General features: G+C 39.0%; 1 pseudogene; it reads left to right on the top strand.

Annotated features, from left to right (window-relative positions):
* Positions 1-4,520: 4,520 nt before the first annotated feature.
* Positions 4,521-4,961, top strand: LOC131481245 (small nuclear ribonucleoprotein G-like; annotated as a pseudogene).
* Positions 4,962-6,036: the final 1,075 nt, after the last annotated feature.

The raw sequence follows: 6,036 nt of genomic DNA, 5'->3' as shown, positions 1-6,036 counted from the left end.
TGCATTCCAGGAACCGTTCAATCTGTAAGAGAGCTCATGAGAGAGATTAGCAAGTGAAGAGACACATTTCCACCTTACCAAGGTGACACATACTGCATTGAACCTGAGTAATAAATCAACTCAGCATTAGTATTCCTGAAAAAGCTTCAGGAGGACTCTAGTCGTGGGTCCCAATGACAGTGGAAGTGGGATCACTCTCATTATTCCCAGTGTGTCTCTATTTTTCTGGGTGGTGGGTTCCATAGAAGTAGAAGTAGTGAGACTGGGAGAATGGTGTTTATCCAGCCTTTCGGGAACCCATCTGGGGCTGTCTTCATCCTGTGGGAAAACACAAACACTTCCTCTTCCCCAAATAAGAACAGGGTCTGGCCCTTGCCATTGTGCAGTCAAAAGATTTTTCCAAAAACCACTGGGTTTTTTCCCTGAGCATGAGTTCCAATGACAATCTGCTGCAGTTACCCTCATGATCAATATTTTAAAAGTTAAGGGTAAAAAGAGCTAAAAGTAGGGGGAAAATATTTAAAGGAACAGAAGAAAGTGTTGGTAGCTTTCATTAGGCCCAAATAGTTAGAACTGATTTTATTCTCTTCTCCTTGGGCATGAGTGGCGAATGTAAGACAACTTTGCAGGAGAGAGTCAAACGTAAGCAAATCTTCTCATTAACCCAAAGATGGCCTAGTTTTCATTAATGCAACTTTAGCAAATGAGAAGCTTTGAGTGTCACTTTGTTAGGCTTAGCAATGGCTTAACAATGCCAAAATGGAAATAATGTTTTTCTCTCAACTAATTGATACACAGAGTTTCATTATGTGTCTACTCAACAGCTACTGAGAGACACTGAGAAAATAAGCTATATTTTTCTACTGTTATTGAATGACCACCCTAATAGATATCAAGTATTATTTCAAGCAAAAGTTTTGAGAGTCTTAGTACTACTGTCTGTCTGGATACTCACTCACAATCAGGCCATTCTTAATGTAGTCATCCACTGAACTCACTAGGAAGGTCAGCTACTTTCATAATTTCCTATTCTGACTTCATACACAGAAGAAAAAGAGACACCAAGCAACCTTGCTACCTACTTATATATGCATGTCTTACTTGCCATGATCAAGTTTATGTCTTATGTTTTGCAAACATACTAATGTCCCTTATCAATCCAATGTAATGTGAAGAACTTAATGTGTTGGCTTAACTTTGTTTCTATATTCATAAAGATAAATACACATGACCTGGCTTGCTAAGGCTGTTTATAATTAGCATGGACATCCCAACAGTATAATCTTGATTAAAAATTATTAAAGCATTACTAATAGGAGTTGGTCTAACTGTTCTCGAAAAGCAACAGAGTGAACCTTAAGAAAGAAAAGAATAGGAGAAGGGGGATAATGCATGTCGAACTTGGCCTGGCAGGACAGGAGTAAAACGGCCCAGTCCAGATCACCACACATCAAGCACTATAGATTTTCAGAAGAACAGGGAGTAACTATTAATAATTTCATAACTCTAAGCTTGCCTCTGGATTTTTGGGATCCCTCAGATTATCCCTCGTGCCCCAAGACAGGGAGAAGGTCTGGGGATGAAATGAACTATGCCCCTCCAAAGTTCCAGGGGTCCCTCAGATTGTCCCTCGTGCCCAGAACAGGTAGAGGGTCTGGGGATGAAATCAACTATGCCCCTCCAGAGTTCCAGGGGTCTCTCAGATTGTCCCTCTTGTCCTAGGACAGGGAGAGGGTCTGGAGATGAAATCACTTATGCCCCTACAAAATTTTTCTTAGAAATATCCGAGTCAATTATCTACTCACCCTTTTTGCCTCGCACCCAAACGCTTCGGCCGAAGTCTTCCACCGCGAGGTTCCTCAGTTGCTCCACCTTATCAGGGTCCCCGTAAGGGCCACCAATTTGTCCCGACCTGCAGGACATGACGCTCAAACCCGAGGGTGGACTGGGAATGCCGGGCTGCTAGCCCCGGGCTGCTGGCCCAAGAAACACACGGACACTTGTACTTGGTGGAAAAGAGTGCCTCTCTCTTTATTTTCACTCCTCATATATATACCTTCTTCTCTAGGGGAGGGGGAAGAAGGGAGGGGTTTCCTGGGAGTAATTATCTTCATTGAAGCAGGGAAGGAACTAATCAGCTATATTGAAACAGGGGAGGAACTAATTATTTGAACAGGAACAAGGGTGGAGGTTCTATTCTGCTTGCTCTACAGAGGATGTTTTGCCCTAATATCCTGCTTGCTGTAGCCCTGCTTGCAGGCTTTTGCAATGCAACAGGCTGTCAGGTAGGCCAAGTCTAAGGCCCATAAGTCTGTGGCTCCTAACAGGGAGCTTGATGGGAAGTGGAGCTGCTGGGATTAGAACTGGCACCCATATGGGATCCTGGCAAGTTCAAGGCCAGGAGTTTAATCATTACGCTATCTTGCTGGGCCCTGATAGATTGAACACCTGCTCCTTAAACATTTTTTTTGTTTTGTTTTGTTTATTGGCTAAATAAGAGAGTAGATTGGCCACAATTAAATATCTGAAGATGAGATATTCCCATTTCTCCAATTTTTGACAGCAGGATTCTTTTGAATAGATGAATACTGTTTAAATCAGTGAATGTAGCTCTACTTTTATGATTTTTTAATGTTTTCAAAAGCTCTCATGATCCATGAATCCTGATATGTTAACATACGTATCACATACACAGCAGGGCAGTTATCAGGCTTCTGTGGGTGTGGGTGTGTGTTTATGTCTGTGTTCACGAAGCCATGTATAGTGTTTTCTGTCCACAGCAATGAATAAGAACATGTAAGAACTCAAAACATTTAAAAATAAATGTATAGAGCATTTTTCCTTTTGAAAAGCTCTTTACCTCCAACCATTTTACTTTACAATCCAATGTGTTACGGGCTAGACTTGCAAAAAAGGAATCACTCACACCACAGAGAAACAACTGTCAATGAGAGAGACGGAGTGACATGTCCAAGAAGCTCAGATGGGATTCCTGAGTCTCTGGCTGCTGCTCCTCTTCCACGGCTGGGCTGGCCTCAGCTCAATGGAACATGCATTTTCATCATGCTTTACAGAAGCAGCCAATGCATGAGACTGCACCCTTCACTCTTTGTGTTTTAGGATTACAGTTCCTGAGAAAACACATTTGTGGTCATCTTGCATGCGTTATAGTAGAAACCATGAGGATTAAAGTTTATTCCTATACAGAATACATTTTATTATTCTTTATACTTATTCCTGAGCAAGGACTCACTGCCCAGTTCACATAGAAGCCAGTACTAAAGCTTCTTTTGGGAAAAGAAAAGCTCTATTGTGAGGTTGATCATGAAGAAGACAGGCTACTAGATTCAAGCTGTCTCCGTACCCTGGGGTCTAGGGCGGTATTGGAAGTATTGACAAGACAAGTTGTAGTTGGAAAGTCTTTGCACTGGATCTCTCTAATCAAATAGACCCCTGGCTTCTGAAAAGGCTCCAGCATTTGGAATCCAATCATACTTTGCTCACCCTGGTTCCGCAGGCAGGAAGCATTGGTTATTTAAGATTAATGGCTTCATCCCCTGCAGATGTCCAGGCTTTGTTGGCAAGAGACCAATCACCTGTGTTAGGATCTTTGCCAACTATTAAACATGCCTGCAATAGATGCCTCTCTGCCCAGATGTTTTCAATACACAGTGACCGAGGTTTAATCTATGGGGTTCTCTGTGGTTTTCCCTGAAACATGTAGTTTTACCTGTGACTGACAGAGTGGGACCAGTTGGAACTTATTTTGCAATTACATACTGCTACCTGTTTTAAAAGAGGCTGTAGGATACAAGTAGCTTATGCAATTTTGAGAAAAAAAATTCTGGAATAGCATGTTATACCACTCTCTGTAAAACACACACTGAACACACACACACACACACACACACACACACACACACAGTATAATGTATCAGATGCAAATACACAATAAAAATAGATTAGGTTATTTAAGATTAAATTTCCAGCCAAACATATAATTTAGTCTGAAGTAAAAACAGCAGAATCTATTTGTCCGTACCCATCTATACATGGGTGACTATTGTCTTAGACAACTTACAGAAAAACAGAATAGTTACACAAGATTGGAGAGGATGATTAAAAACGTACCTTTCACCTCTAAAATGTCATTAATCACAAAAACAGAAATGGCTTCACATTCTGTGGATGGGTTGACCATAAAACACCTATTTAATTGTGACCATAATTATTTTGAGTTAGGCTTTTGAAGTGGGAGAAAGTCATATGTTCTATAAAAGCAATTATGAAGAGCATCTTGTTTACCCTCTTTCAAGCAGTAGTGATTGGGGGCAAAATGGTGTGGCCATTATGACAGAACCTGGAGACCTGCAACACGGAATTGGAATGGAGACACTACCCCTTACCATCTAGTGGCCTTGGACATTTATGTAGCTGCTTCTTTTTACCTTTTCATCTACAAAATGAAAATGATGATATCTACCTCGAAGAGTTCTTGAGAGGATTCAATTAGAAAAAGCATGGCTAGCACAGAGCATGGCACAGTTAAAGCACTCATAAGTTGCTACTTTTCCAAGAAATTTGGTAAGAATTTTATAAGTAGATTTTTATATAAAAGGTTCCTGAGACTACAGTTCTTTACTATAAAACCTAATTTGAACACTCAAAATAAAGAACACTCACAGGGAACTTTACAAAATAATTCAAATATTTTCCAATTATTGCTTAAGAAAATGTACAGGAATCAAACTTATGAGTTCTTCAGTGTTGTGGATCATTTATAATTATATGCAGCCAGTGGCGGCAGACATGTCCAGGAAATACTGTGAGGATTTAGTGCTGTCATGAATCTTGTGATGAATGAATGAGTGGAGATGGCAAATAGTGGACAGAACAATATTGAAATGGTGATAATATGAGGAAACACTATCATCATGTTAGAAACCTTGGAACAAGTATAATAATGTGTTTGGCAAAGAAATCCATATCCCCACTCCAAAAGGACCTGTTTTGCTATAATGTGATATGAAAGTTGGGACATATACACTTTTGTGGGGTTTTGTTTATTTATAAATAAACATCTTGTGCTAGTAAAAAAAAAAATAGGCAGAAATAACTGTTTCCCTCACCCTCGGAAAAGAAAAGGCAAGTTAAATTTTGAAGTTTAGGAACATTTTATTAACCTAACATCCCAAGTAAGACATAACTAGATTTCCTTACGAATTAGAGACAACTGTAAAGCATTGAGTTTGAAAGGAGACTGGAAGTCATTGTGTCCTGAGACATGTCTTCAGTTATGGGCCTGAATCAGTTTATTGTCTGTTCCCAAAATCATTTGGAAAATATGATCAACCAGTTGGGGAGATGGAGTATGTCTAAGTAGTGAAACACTTGCTCTGATAGATTTACATGATCACTGTGTTAAAATAAATACGTTTATTAAGTGACTGTTTTAGGCAACTGTGCACTGAGGTAAGCTAAGAACTTTCTGACTTTTTGCAGCTGGTGGTTGGTAAATGTTATTGACCCTGAAGATCACAATTTGACAGCAGTTTTTTTTTTTAAACAAGTACGTTAAGAACCTTCATAAATGAAAGAATTTCTCAAAACTGTCTATCAAATAATATTAGCAATAGAAATGAGTTAGTTTGGGAAAACGTGTTTTAATGCTACATGAAAAATTAGAAAAGAAGAAACAGTCTAAAAGTGCCAGTTTGGGATTCCATCCTAATAAAAATGTAGTGTAATAATAAAATATGTGTCACAGGTAAGGCGATAATAATAAAACTAAGAAGTAGCATAGGAGAAGATACAAATATAGTATTTGTTTTTAAAAATTAAGCTTGATAGACTTTTGTAGAACAAATTTAATAATTAGAAACTGCAGACAATTCTCATGCTCCATTTATCTTCTGCACGTATTTTCCCTTACTCCTGTCAACTTGCATTACTGTAACATATTGCTTATGATTGATGAACCAATAATCATCCATTATGTCAGAGTCTATAACTACCATTACATTTATGTTACTGTTG

This window comes from Ochotona princeps, chromosome 1, assembly GCF_030435755.1.
Source record: "Ochotona princeps isolate mOchPri1 chromosome 1, mOchPri1.hap1, whole genome shotgun sequence".
NCBI lineage: Eukaryota > Metazoa > Chordata > Mammalia > Lagomorpha > Ochotonidae > Ochotona > Ochotona princeps.
Note: the sequence above shows the minus strand (reverse complement) of the source record. Positions and strands in the feature narration are given on the sequence as shown.